General features: G+C 42.4%; 1 protein-coding gene and 1 long non-coding RNA gene across 4 annotated transcripts in view; both read left to right on the top strand.

The window, feature by feature from the left end:
* DOCK10 (dedicator of cytokinesis 10) overlaps positions 1–14868 on the top strand; it is a 271379-nt gene that overhangs the window by 28035 nt on the left and 228476 nt on the right. The gene's annotated exons all lie outside the window — the stretch shown is intronic.
* Positions 9527–11648, top strand: LOC109502898. The gene is made up of 2 exons (XR_002161798.3): positions 9527–10165; positions 11410–11648. It is a non-coding gene; the product is annotated as an uncharacterized LOC109502898 (long non-coding RNA).

Raw genomic sequence — 14868 nt, 5'->3', positions numbered from 1 at the left:
CAGTATTTCTTGAGCGACTCTACTTTTCCTCATCTATTATTGTTTCCTCCTCTCTTCCCGCTCCCTCTCCCTCTTTCTCCCTCCCTTCTCCCCACCTCTCTCTCTCTCTCTCTCTCTCTCTCTCTCTCACACACACACATACACACACACACACACACACACACACACACACACACACACAAAGCCTTGCAGCCCACACTGAATTTTCTATCTCAATTCTGTGACATCATCGGTGATTCTGGGGAGTCAGTGATTGAACCGAAGAGCACCCCAAGAAGCTATAAATTCCTCTTTCAAACACTGGCATTAAACACATGTAGGATGCCATCATTGATGCCTATTCCTAAGTAATGTCAAGCACAGATAGATTAGGTTGCCCCAAACTGATCATAGTGAAGCATTGAAGGGTTTATCATCTAAGCAATTTGAGGCCCTAGCTTGATTGAGGCACATGTCCAACTCTCCACTTTTGCTGCAGTGATCTGACCTACATAATTTTATTCATATCAGAATCACGAACTTTCTCTTCATGATCAGGCCAGATAGGAGAAACAGAGATTGATGAATGGGATTTACCCGTATTCCTCCTGGAGCGGTTTCTGAGAGTTAATACTTTAAAATACACTAAGCCTTACCACACTTTTTAGACCAGCACATTTAACTCTTCAAGCAACAACAAATGTACTTTTGAGTGATCAGAGGCCTTTATATTTAGGGGGTTTTGATAATGCATGTTATCCAGCACGTAAATGATTATTTTCTTATTTGTCTTTAGGGTACTGAAAATTCCGTGTATTTTCAATAAAAAAGACTGCGAACTGATTTTAACAAATAAATTATCTGTGTACTTTCTTTGATATGAATGAACTCAGAGTATTAATCAAGACTGAATTATTATTTAACTCTGTTGTAGCTAACCAGGAAAATAAGTTTCCAAATATTTTGATATGCAGTTAAGGCTCAAGAACGGTAGTGTCTGGGGTCGCCTGGGTGGCTCAGTCGTTTATGTGTCCGACTTTGGCTGCAGTCATGATCTCTCGGTTCATGAGTTCGAGCCCCGCATTGGACTCTGTGCTGACAGCTCAGAGCCTGGAGCCTGCTTGGGATTCTGTGTCTCCCTCTCTCTTGGCCCCTCCCCTGCTCACACTCTGTCTCTGTCTCCGTCTCTGTCTCTCTCTCAAAAATAAATAAACATTAAAAAATTAAAAAAAAAAAAAAAGAACAGTAGTGTCTGTGTGACCTGAGAGAAACTTCCATTTTTCTCCCCTTGTAGAAATGGGGACAATAATCACACTTGCCTTATACGATTTTCTTAAAGATTAATTTTTTAATCAAGTATTTTTAACATTTTATCTTTTCTCCAGTGTTCGCAATTTATAATTATTATTTTATTTCTATTATTCGTTACAAGCATGAAGCGAGATAAAGGCTTTGGGAATGGGAGGTACCTTGTCAGGTACAAGGAGCGATATGTCCTGGTTTTATTGTTAATATCTCTCCTTTTGAGATCTAATGGGAAAGACAACTTCTCTTGGTGCTATAATTTTTTGAAAACTGAGTATGAAACTGAGAAAACAGATGTTATTACACAAGCAGATTAGAGGATTTGGGAATTGTCTTCCTCTTTTTTTTTAAAATAAAGTGGAAGCAGATGGAATTTAGCGTGAAATTAGTACTGAAATAAAACGAAGTTGGAAGTATATTTAGGAGGTTTTATAGAATTGTCATTCATGCCTCCAGAGCTTTTCCAAAGCTCCTCATTTAGCCAAGAGATCATTAAGGATACTTTGAGTCTTTGGGTCGCGTGAAAGGAACATGCCTGAGGACTGTCCATTACTGTCTGGTCCAGAGCAGAGTCAGGAAACCCGGATGGGGAGCCTTCGACCTTTCGTAGAACCTGTGCAGGTTGGCGGGGGGTGGAGGGGGGCCCTCACATTTCTCTTGGTGAATTCACAGGTGACGTCTTCACTCCGCGACCGAGGATTTCAGATTCTGAATGAACGGGGCCTCATTTGGGGAAATCCGGGGCCACGTGATGTGTTGAATTGTTACTGATAGTAACAGTACCACGTAAAGCCATTTTCAGGTTCTCCTCCCTGCTTAATGGATTTGCCAAGCAGTCAAGTCGTCTTCCCCACGAAGCGCCCGTGACCTTGAGCTTGTTCCAGGGAGCCACTCTCCGTGGGCCTTGTCTCGAAAGCAGCTTGGGCCATGTTGACACTAGCTCGTTTGGCTCACACTGGAGCTGAGAGCAGCTAGACTTTCCTCTGAAAGCCTGACATTTTGGGTGCCTTTTTATAATGCCTGCGCCAATTTGCATATTGACACAGCCTCCCTGTCAGGAGCCAGGTGTCCTGCGAGCCCCGAAGTGTTTCTCTCACTCAGCTCTCCCCAGCTCTGGACCTGACTTGGCTGAGTGTCCTTTGCTAAAGGACAGAGGGCCTTCTGTCTTCTTTTATTCTTTAAAGATCAGGCTTAAGGGAATGCATTTCATTTTAAAAACCACACCCTCACAATTTTATTATATGGGAAAGCCATACGTACACCGAAGTCGTAACTGCAGACCTGTTTTTCCTCTCCTGTTGGCTGGTGACATCGGTCTCAAGAGTTGACACCCTGTGAGAGCTAAGTTAGATTAATTTTCTTCAAGCTGTCTCGATTTATCCCACCTCCTTCCTCGCTGACTAGTGAAAGGGAATCACTTCGAGAAGCTGGAAGTTTCCGGTGCACCTTTCCGTTAGCAGGTTTGTCTGTGCGGCAGATGTGATGCTTTTATTTAAATTTCTTACCAGAAGCAACCAAGGAATGTGTTACCTGTGACTTCTCTACTTGCCATAGAAACCACAAGTCCTTTCTGGAAACTTCTGCAACATCATCTCTCTTTGTTTTTTTACAGTAGTCTTTATTGGCATCAAACCTTTGAACCCCATCATTTGACAGGAGTCGCTTGCTGTGCAAGAGTCTGGACTGTACCCATGTGCCATTACTGATATCCTATCAGTATTTTTCATCACGACTTAACTTTATCAGAGAAAGCATGCCCTCCTGTTAGGCGGAGTGAGTCACGTTCAGTCTTGCTTCTAAAACCTGAAACATTTCAGCATGTTTTCCTTCAAAGTATTTGACTCATCAACCGAGAAGATATAGGCCTCCTTACTCAAGGTTTGGTTTGATTTAGACCAGTGAGGAGGACGGGTCCTTATGCCCTTGCTGTGCTATTTAGTTTATTCAAATAAAGCTTAAACTTAAAGCTTACATTTATGTGAATAAAGCTTTATTTAACACAAGCTAGATGCTTCGTTGGAAGAAAAGTCTCACAGGATTTAGTGCTGTGAACTTAACTATTTCTAAGCCTGGATTCATTGACCTGTCTGCTATGAAACCCTTCTGTTTTCTTTTCTCTATCCATTTTTCAAGATTGAATCAATATTCCCAACTCCATTTGGTTCTTTGAAAATGTGGGCTCCTAAAACCAGATGAACTGACTTCAACCAAAAGATGAAATGCTTAACCGATGTTGGAACAAAGAAGTGCCTGAAACCCCTTTCTGGGCCCCACCAAGACTTTCTATAGCAGAGGTTCCCAAGTGTGTGCCCCCTAACCCTTCCCACAGTAGCAATGGCATCACATGGCCTGGGGACTTGTTGGAAGAGCAAATTAGCAGGCCCCACCCCTTCACCCAGCAGTGTGTTTTTCTGTAAGCCCCCCCAGGCAGTCCTGGTGACCAGTAAGGTTGAGAGCCCTAGAGTTGATTATACCCTCCCTGTATTCCCCTTCTGAGACTTTCTTTTGCTTTCTTGATCTTTCTTCCCCTCCTCAAATCCCACTCTTCCAAAGAAACCGCTGTCAGGCATGCAGAGTAGTGATTCGTACCTGTGTCTGAGGTATTGGCTGTGCCTTTACTTCCGGTCGGACCCTATCAGTTCCCGACCCCTGTCCTGGTAAATGGATTGCATCAACCTCCCTGGTTCTTCAAAATCCCCTCAGTCCAGGACTTTCGGGGATGCCTTCCCACACTGACTCTGAGCCTGGTGTTCTGACTCGCCGTGGCCAATGAGACAGGAATAAACTTCACCCACATACAGAGGTGGAACAGCCTCCCGAGTGCTCCTGCTTACTCTCTTGTTCCTCCGCTTTTATCTGGAGAAAACCCCTGGGCTAGCTTTTGGAGGATGATGTTTACTGGGAAAGAGGAGCGTCTGCCAAGGCCCCAGAGATTCACACAGCTTCCTGGCTGAACTGTGGCGGATTGCAGACACGTGAGTGAATCCCCGGCTAAGCTCCTTAGCAGTAAAAAATGGTCGCATTTCTGGTAAGGCCCTGAGTTTTGGGGTGGTTTGTCACTCAGCAGCGACTAACTGCTACACCTGTTAAAGGAGCCTTAGTGTCTCAGCTAAGAGGAAGAGGGCAATACAGAGGCCCCTCTCAGTGTCTTGGAACCCATATCCGTCCATTTGAGAGGCTTGACCGCATCGTTCAGTGTGGGTAGAACCCAAGCATACAGTTGAGTCAAAATGAAGATCCGTGGGTGGGTCTTTTAAGTGGCCAGTTTGAATTTGTGGCTGTTGCAGAGCTTTTCTTGTTAAGCAAACTCTGAATATAGTTTGCCAGACTTTTCTTAAACCTCAGGAGGTGCCTTTGTCCCTGTGTCCTTCCCACCCTTCCATCTGTATTTCTTCTCTGCAGACGTTCTGCCAACATTGCCACAAACCACCCAGGGTGAAATGAGATTTGCAGGGAGACACTGGGATGGATTAAACAGGTCTTTTATAGGAAGGACGATTGCAAAAGCAATCTCTTATTTGGTTGCAGCAAATAAATGGATACAGTGAATATTTTACACTCTTGCTTTTGAAATCTCAGAGGGGAATTCCCTAATACTAACTTGGACGTTCAGGTGAGGGGCTCCTAGGTGGCGCAGTTAGGCATCCGACTCTTGATTTTGGCTCAGGTCATGATCTTGCAGTTCATGAGTTCGAGCCCTACTTAGGGCTCCGTGCTGACAGTGCAGAGCCTGCTTGGGATTCTGTTTTTCTCTTTCTCTCTCTGCCCTGCCTACACTCTCTCTGTCTCAAAATAAATAAATAAATAAATAAACTTAAAAAAAAAAGTTTAGCTGAGACTACTTTATTCTTCAGACAGCTTCCCTAGGTTCCCTAGCTTCCCTAGGTTTCTCTCTTATAGAGCTTCATATCATCTATTTTTAATATTTTGATTCAGCGATTGATGTTTTAGTTTTGGTAGATAGAACATTACACCTTAGCTAAAAATCTAATTCTTAGTTTAGTTGAAAGCTTTCAACCGGTGACATGAAATTTTAACGGGACTTTTTAAACTCAGTCATCCATGACCCCTTACTGAGTAGACTTGACTTTTCAAGCAGTCCTCCCTAGAGGGCGCCATATCCTCACTTCCCGACTGGGTCCTTCTAACGTTGGCTGCTGGCCCCATAACATCATGTGAGGCTGAAGTCACTTAGATTACCACATTGGAATCTTTTCGTAAATCTATCTGCAGTGGAGCCTTTATTTTAGCATGATAAATGCATATCTTCTGGCACGTATTTTGTTTAAGCATTACAAGTGAGACCTTGTTTAGGAACAGAGGCGATGGTGTTCATTTGGCATGGTTGGTTGTTCAGTCAGTTCAGTCCATCTCTGTGCCCACATACAGTGGCCTGAGGAACATTATGGACCTCTGATGGGGTATCAGATAGAATACTAAGGACAGATTCGGCGGACCTGTGCTTTCATATTGTGTATGTCACTACAGAAGGTACTTACCCCATTACATTTCAGTTTCCTTATTTGTAAGATTGGAGAGCTAGGCTTTTTTTTTTTTTTTTTTTTTTCATGATCCCATTAGCTCTGTAATGTGATCTTTGGTACATAATAATAGTTCTGTACCGTTTGATAGAGGAAGCAATACTAATGCTCCGAACTGCTAATTCTAAGGAAATTTAGGTAGTGACCCACTGAAATTTAGGTCAGCCTGAAGAAAATATATTAAAGAAGAAGTACAGCTGATTATTGAAAAGCATAAATGCTAATAAATATGTTTTTTTCTTATATGAAATTTATTGTCAAATTAGTTTCCATACAACACCCAGTGCTCATCCCAAAAGATGCCCTCTTCAATGCCCATCTAAATATGTTTTTATGTATCTTTTAAAAACATGAATGTTTTCCTGAAATCAGCATAAGTTATTGGTTTAAAATACTGGCTCAGAAGAATACGTGTCAATTACCCAGTATCTGTGTATGCATAACAGAGAGTCTTCACTCAAGAAATAGTTGTTGAATGAATGGCAAGATGGCTAATTCCATTTTTATTAGCCATCAACTTTTAGTACAACTTTTAGTACAACTTTTATTTCTAGAACATTCCTTATTTGTGGAATTGGAATTTATTTCTCTGGACTTTGACAATGGCTTTATATTTACTCCTTTGGGTTATATTGAATATATTGTATTTGCTGGATTTTCATCTTTTCCTGTCCCGCTACTAAAATAAATGGTAAGAGTTTGTCAAAGCATAAGATACATATCACTGGCCACGCTTGTAATTAGGCATAACTCTTTGTGCACGGCTATTTTTAAGTTTTGTTTTTTTTTTTTTTTACAACAATTAGCCTGCCTGATATAGTCTTATCTTTCCAACTATAATCATCATTCTTTAGAACTTCCTTATGCATATTGTTCAGCATCCTCATTACTGTCTCCCAAATCGATCCTGGTTTGTCTACAACCTTCATACTCTGTCAACTAAGAACTGAACACCATTTTCAACATTTATCAATGTCAAGAAAACCAAGATTACCATTGCCTTTCTTATAAATACTGGTTTTCTGCCAATACAACTTAACTACATGCTGGTTTATACTAATACCAAAGTCTTTTCCATGATGCACAGGTAGATCACATCTCTATAATATCATGGGTTTTTTTTTGTTTTTTTTTTTTTAAGTTTAGTTATTTTGAAAGAGAGAGAGTGTGTGCACATGTACATGTGAGTGGGAGAGGGGCAGAGAGAGAGGGGGAAACAGAATCCCAAGTAGGCTTTGCTGAGCACAGAGCCCGACATGGGTCTCAATCTTACAACCATGAGATCATGACCTAAACTGAAATCAAAAGTCGACGCTCAATCTAATGAGCCACCCAGGTGCCCCTACCATGGATTTTTCAAAATTTAAATCAAGATCTACTTTTACTCTTCATTGAAGTTCATCTTCTTAGACTTAGCCTGCATGAGGGAACATTTTGGATTCTGGATATGCCAACCGATTAATTACTTTTGCTTCTACCTTTATGTCATCTACAACAAACCAGCCTCATGACTTTGTCACATGTTCCATTCACGCATGTGTCTAATTCAACAGAGTCAAGGGAGAGCAGTTATACTCACTGCTAGAAACCACACTCCAACGTGTCTACAAAAACATCTCCGAGGTCTTATCAGATACCTTTAAAAAATTCATGCAATCATCCTGTTTCAGGCCTAAGTAAAAGGAAACAAGATTGTCATGACCTGATTCACAGCACAATGATTTGTGGTGACTCTTCATGACCAACTTTTCCTTTCCCAAGAGCCAACAAACCATCCTGTTAATATCTACTCTAGGAATTTGCTGGAACTAAACATCAGGGAAGATGGTGGATGACAGAATCTACTTTGCATTCTTTTTATAAATTCTGTGATGCATATGTGCATCTCAGGTTTTGTGGCCTGTCCATAGACCCTCGGAACCTAGGTTGCAGGTGAATGAGCTCTTGCCATACAGTACGGTGTGATTTTCCGGGCTTGGAGTTTGGATCCTCCTGGCTTCAAGTCCTCTACTAAAACCAAAGGCTTTACTTTCCCCTTTTCAAGGTTTGCTTTACACTTGTTAGGCCCAGATCATTGATGTTGAGAAGACACAGACAATAGGAGATGCCAACTTTTATATCCATCAGTATTTTTCTTCAACCCTAGCTATGGCTTCCTTGCCACTTTTTTTTTCTCCACACATAAATGAAAACTATCAATACAAATAAGAAGTACCTCCAAACAATTCATGTTGGACAGTGTGCGATGGGTATAATAGAGAAAATAGAAACGCAGAATAGAGAAATCGCGTTGGTCACAGCACCTCCACAAATGTGCTTTTTGAGCTGGTCTTTGCAAATGAGTAGGATTTCGACTAGAAGCATTGAGAGTGACTCTAAAGTGCAAAAAATGACAGAAGCAAAATCATAAATGAGTGAGTGCTTAAATATTTAAGACATGGCAAGGACACTATTAGCTTACCTAGTAGAGAAGAGTTGGATTAACAAGGACCTTATAGTTTGTTCCTCATTTGAAATCATCTGATAAGGAAGGTGTGGATGTTTTCAGTTGTGATATGAGTGAAGTTTTTTAAAGATGTTCTTTGTAAGTAATCTCTACACCCAACTCGGGGCTTGAACTCACAACCCAAAGATCAAGAGTCACACGCTCTGCCGACCAAGCCAGCCAGGTGCCCCTGATAGGAGTGAATTTGTAAACTTAACCTGAAGCAGAGAAAGATTGCAGTGAGAAAAATCAGGAGATTTTACAGTAACCCATGCCACTCGAACAAAGATTGCAATAAATAGAAGGTATAGAAACAGTCCATATAGTAAAGGTGGGGGGAAAAATGAAGGTGGATTTCATATTAATTAAACTTTTAAAGTATACATATGTTGTATTAAAATTACTTTACTTACCTGCTCCCCCTTCCCCCCCCCCCCCGCGCAAGTTAGCACTCTTTCCCCAAGTGTGAACTGCCTAGAGCTGATCATACTCAGGATTTTTTCGGGGGGATTTCATACACAGCTTTAAATAACATCGGCCCCCCAAAAGAAATAAATAACATCAACTCACGCTGTGAAAAGTTACTTTCTTTTTGATTCTCTTCCAATGCTCCTGATTACACCAAGGATAAAGTCTCGGCTTACAGTCCGTTTGGCCTTAACCACCGGCCTAGCATTGGCCAGTCTCCCCTTCTCACAAAGAGAGTGCGGGTTTGGGCTTAAACTTTGGTAGGCAACGTTTGGTCAGTAGAATCAGTAGCACGGATAGAATTTGGTAGGTAGAATTGAATAGCAGCACGTACTTAATTTTGTCCTTATATTTTCAAATTGCTTTTCATTATTCTGTTTTTTGACAACTGATACTCCATTTCACTTATGGTCAAGGCGTACGGTTTTACTTGAAAATAAAATTTTATGGAAAAAAAAAATGAAGACACTGACTCAAAGGATGTTGAGGATATACTAGCAAGTGATACAGCAGTTTGGCAAAAATCAAGTTGCCGATCCATAGGTAAGTAGCATTCAATCAACATTGCTGGAGTGGAGATCCAATTGGAATTGCATGAACTTTACATGTTTTATTTTTTTATTTTTTTTTAATTTTTAATGTTTATTTATTTTTGAGAGAGAGAGAGACAGCGTGAGCGAGGGAGGGGCAGAGAGAGAAGGAGACACAGAATGCCAAGCAGGCTCCAGACGCTGAGCTGTCATCACAGAACCCGACGCGGGGATCGAACTCGGGAACTGTGAGGTCATGACCGGGGCCGAAGTTGGACGCCTAACCAACCGAGCCACCCAGGCGCCCCAAAACTTTACATGTTTTAAAGATTTGTTTTGTCCCCTCCATGGATTTACCACCGATTGAAATCATGTGCTGTGTCCCTGAGAGCTTGCCTGGTGGCCCGTGGATGATGGATGGGTGACTGCTGCTCTTCGGGAGGGGGGAGGGGAGCAGGGGAAGCCTGTTCTTAGAGCATCAAGTCACGACTTTGACTACTAGAGACTTGCTGTTTCCCTAGGGCAGCTGTCCCCGATGTAGAGGCAAGACAGATTCCATCTCACGACAACGAAGTTCTTTCTAAAGACAACAGGAAGCCCCATTTCTCAGGTCTCTTCCAAAGTGACTCCAATATACCTGCTGACCTCTTTTCTAAAATTAGTTTCACGGAAGGCGTGATTGATTTCAAGCACTTTATAGATTTAATTTAACGTTCATTCCCTCTTGTCTTATTGCCCAGCTTGGGTAGAGATGATCATCCGGATGATTAGAGAAAGAAAGCAAGGCCCTGACGGCTACTTTGGGGGCCGAATGCAGAACTCTCTTCTCCCTGAGTTGGAAGCTGGGCCCCACAGAGGTATGGATTGCTGATGGATAGACCCTAATGGCTCTTTTAATGCAAACAATTGATTCTGGAGGCAGGAAGCTGCCGGAAGGGGCTGCTCTGAAACTCTGATCAGCACACTAGGCATTCATGGTTTTCACTTAGGAAAATAAATGCTCTCCAGACTTTTAAGCCAGGCCTGTGGCTTTATGCTTAGAGCCCATATTCTTGCATCAGAACGACGCATGCAAACATGGCTCTCCCATATATTAATACTAGCTGTGTGGCCCTGGGAAAGTTGTTTAGCCTCTCTGAGCTTCAGGTTTCTCAGCTTTAAAATAGGGATGCGTTCGTTTCCCAGGGGTACCATAGCAAATTAACACAAACTATGTGGCTTACCGCGGAAATTTATTCTTTCACACGCTGGAAGACTTGAATCAAGTAGGTAACAAGTCCGTGCTCCTTCTGAAGATTTTAGGGGTGAATCCTTCCTTGCCTCTGCCAGTTTCTAGTAGCTCCCTGGAACCAATTCCTTGGCTTGTGACTGTGTCATCGCAATCTCCGACCCATTCTCAGGTGGCCCCTCTTCTCTGCGTGTCCTCCACCCTCCTTTTATGAGGACGCTTGCCTTTGGATTTAGAGTCCACCCCGATAATCCAAAATGATCTCATCTTAAAATCCTTAACTTAATTCCAGCTGCAAGGACTCTTCCCAAATAAAGTCACCTTCACCAGTTCCACGGATGAGGATGTGTACTCATCTCTTGGAGGGGCTACCATTTAACCCACTTACAAGGGACAAGATGACACTCACATCACAGATGAAGTGAGAAAATGCTGAGCATTCAGGCCATGCTCAAGAAATGTTAGTCATCATCACGTTTATGATTATTAAATAGCTCCTTGGTTTTGGTATTATAATATTTGCTTTTGGTAGACCTGACTGAACTTAACAGTGGCTTCTATTATCATTAGACCTGAGGCAAGAGTATAAGTGGGACTCCCGTGGCCTTTGAGCAGTTCATGCAAGACAACATGGTTTCTCTCACCAAAGTGGCTTGGGAATCACTGACCTTATTTTATCAGAATAAGTGCATATTACAGAATTTTAAAGGGATGATATTTTTTGTAGTTTCATAGACAATGAAGACCATTAGGGATGAAAAATGCTAATGATATACCAACAACTCCGGTCCATAAAATTTGGAAAAAGGACTATTACTAGAGAAAACCTTCCCTGGAAACTAACAGCTATGAAAATTTTTTTCTCTGCTTTAGACGTGCCATTCTTGAACGAAACGTTTATTTGATTCAACCCGAAGTCAACAACATCAGTGAAGCATAATCTCAGGACTGTGGGTCTTTTCTCTGATTGTACTTGAGAAAGTTGCACTGCCCAACGGGTAGTTCTGATCCTACGATCCGTATCCTGGTGAATCGGTAAAATAAAGGCCTGCTGCCTCCCACCAGGGGGAATCCAAACCCTCCTGAGGTGGTAGGTGTGCCGCAAACTCTAACTCAAGCCTGTAACCTTCTGAAATTCCTTTCCGTTCTTAGAGATGGCACTTATCATTTTCTCTAATTTTTCGTTCTCACTTGTCCACACCAGGGCAGGCCACACTGATACGGTTCATACCACAGTTGGTGTGCACTGAGCATCTAACGATACCACAGGCCCGTTCTGGGAGGGGTGCGTAATGAGATTTCATCTACTGTTTCTTTCCTTTGAGACTGGCTGGTCTGGCTCTTCACATACTGTGGTAACTAGTCACTAAAACACTTCCTGTGTCCCGTTATACTCGTAAGTTAAAGAAACCTGAATGGTAGACAGATCTCAGCCTTTAAGGCCAAAGAAATGAATGGAAATAATTCTCTTTGTTGTCTGTCATCTAAGAAGAAGCAGGTTTACTTCGCGTGAAGTCACTGAGAAAGACTCATACTGTTGTTATTGGAGGTCTTGGTCTGTGCTTCCTCTTATTCACCGTGCCGTTCAGGAACAAAAACTTGGATACATGATGCGATGATTAAATAACACCGAGGATGACGGTTTGGTTACTTTTATAAAACAATCTGGCAAAGATGATGAAGGAGGGTTTGCCCTTGAGGCCTCTTTTCACAGTGGACACCAGGGGGCGACACTTACGCAGGCATATCTCAGAGATCATGTGGGTTTGGTTCCAGACCCCTGCAGTAAAGTGAATACGGCAGTAAAGCAAGTCGAATGAATATTTTGGTCTCCAGTGCATGTAAAAGTTATGCTTACACTAAACTGTAGTCTATTAAGAACACAATAGCATTGTGTATTAAAAAAAAAACAACACAATGTATATACCTTATGTAAAAAAAAAAAACCTTACTGCTAAAAAATGCTAACCATCATCCAAGCTTCCGGCAAGCTGTTAATCACTTGATCACAGATCACCATAACAAATACAATAATGAAAAAGTTTGGAATATCGCAACAATTACCAGAATGTGACACAGAGACGGGAACAAATGCTATTGGAAAAATGGCACCAGTTGACTTGCTCAATGCAAGGTTGCTACAAACCTTCAGTTTGTAAACAAAACAAAACAAAACACTATCTGCGAAGTGCAATAAAACAAGGTGTGCCTGTATTTAGAGATTTCAACATTTAGCAGAGAAGTGACATCTGCCTCCAGATGTGGCCTCCAGAAGTAGGACGGCTTCATGAGGGACATTGGTTTTTATGTTTGAAACACTTTTCCTCACTTTACCTCCCGAGTGTCGTTTATTCATCCTTCACGACACAACTCAAAGACTTCAGCCTCTGAGAAACCATAACTAACTTCCCTGGCCAACTTAACTGCCTCTGTCTGTCCTGCCATTGACTTTGAATACAACTGTGTTGTAGAAACCCTATTGTCTACTGTTGCAAGCCTCTGTAAGCCCCACCCATGACTTGCCAAAGTGCCTGGCATCTACTTCTTGCTTCCTTCATACTTGGTAAATACACATCACTGTGAGAGACTGCTGAGTCTATTACCATTATTTCCCCTTACTTCTACAATCCCTGTAAAGCCAATAACTTTAAAATACTGATAAGATATCACTGCCCGTAATATTACTTGGCTGCCCACTGTTGATCCGAAACATCTTTTCCGTAGGTTAACTCCTTCAGTGCCAAATTAACACAACAATTTCTAGTGATCGATCTTCTTTCCAGGAATAGCCACAGCCCTGCGTTGGCATCTTTTTTTTTATTTTCCGGAGGAAAGACACGGAAGCCATGGGTGTCTCATGGCGTCTCCATTCGCAATCCCTTCGTCCTTCCCTACTGTTGGCAAAGACGCCCTCAAGGCCTTGGGAACGTGTTGAAATTCTGTTGGCCTCCTGGGGGGATTAGCATTCTTCCTTGCCACGAGATGTGTACAGGAAGTCCTTAATATGGTGTAAAAGTGAACCAGGTTCTAAAAAAAAAAATAAGTCACTTAAAAGAAAGTACACAGGGGAGGAGAAGAGGGAGAGTCATTGATCAGTGGGTATAGTTTCAGTTCTGCAAGATGAGTAAGTTCTAGACATGCACTCAACAGCATCGTGCCTACAGACGACCATACCGCAAGGTACATTTAAAAATCTATTTAGGGGCGCCTGGGTGGCGCAGTCGGTTAAGCGTCCGACTTCAGCCAGGTCACAATCTCACGGTCCGGGAGTTCGAGCCCCGCGTCAGGCTCTGGGCTGATGGCTCGGAGCCTGGAGCTTGTTTCCGGTTCTGTGTCTCCCTCTCTCTCTGCCCCTCCCCCGTTCATGCTCTGTCTCTCTCTGTCCCAAAAATAAATAAACGTTGAAAAAAAAAATTTTTTTTAATCTATTTAAAGAGTAGATCTCATGTTAAGGGTCTTATCGTACAATAAAGAAAAAGAAGAAAGAGAGAGGGGAGAAAATGTGGACTGTTTCTTCCTCTGTTTCAAATCACTTACGGTTTGTTCCTCCACACGCGGAAAGCACAGTTCCACTAATGACTGTAATGAACAAAGTACGTATCTCCAGACACTAGGAGGTCCTCAGAGGTCATGATTTTTTCCTTGTGTTTTTAGAAACCAGCCACACAGACCATTAGAAAGCACAGCAACCATGCATGAAAAGCTAATCATTGTGTGTGTGCGTGCGTGTGTGCGCGTGTGACCTGAGTGATCCCAGTGCTTTATTACAAATGATAGGGCATAACTTTTGTGGCTTCAGGAAACTCACCACGCTGAAGCCACCCTGAGGAAGGTTTTCACAAAAAATTTCATACCATGAATGAAATGCCAAGAGCAACACGTTTGTAAGAGAACAAAATACATCGAGAGACTTAGGCCATCTCTGTTCCTTACAAAACCCGTGTCAGAGGGCTGACTGGTGACCCTTTGGTGGAGTGAGTTCAGTGAAGCAAGTGTCAGCAGTAGATTGCCCTGGGTCAAGAGCAAATGGGAGAAGAGGAAGGAGAGAAATAAGGTCTTTAGATGATTCTTTCCAGTTGTTTGCCTGGAAGGGAAGGCGAGGGAGAGTGCTGTAGCCATAGAGATTCCAGGGCTGAGGGAGGTTTTATTCTTGTTTGTTTATTTAATACGCGGGAGAAGCTTTTATGCTGCTGAGGAGAAGGAGCCAGGGGAGGGGAGAGGAACCATCCAGAAAGCAAGAGGCTGGAAGCAGCGATCTGATGAAGGGGAAGCTCCCCTTTGCCTCTGACACCAGAGGGGGTGAGGAGGATGTTGAGTAAATATTTAAAAAGG

This window comes from Felis catus, chromosome C1 (assembly GCF_018350175.1).
Source record: "Felis catus isolate Fca126 chromosome C1, F.catus_Fca126_mat1.0, whole genome shotgun sequence".
Classification (NCBI taxonomy): Eukaryota; Metazoa; Chordata; class Mammalia; order Carnivora; family Felidae; genus Felis; species Felis catus.
Note: the sequence above shows the minus strand (reverse complement) of the source record. Positions and strands in the feature narration are given on the sequence as shown.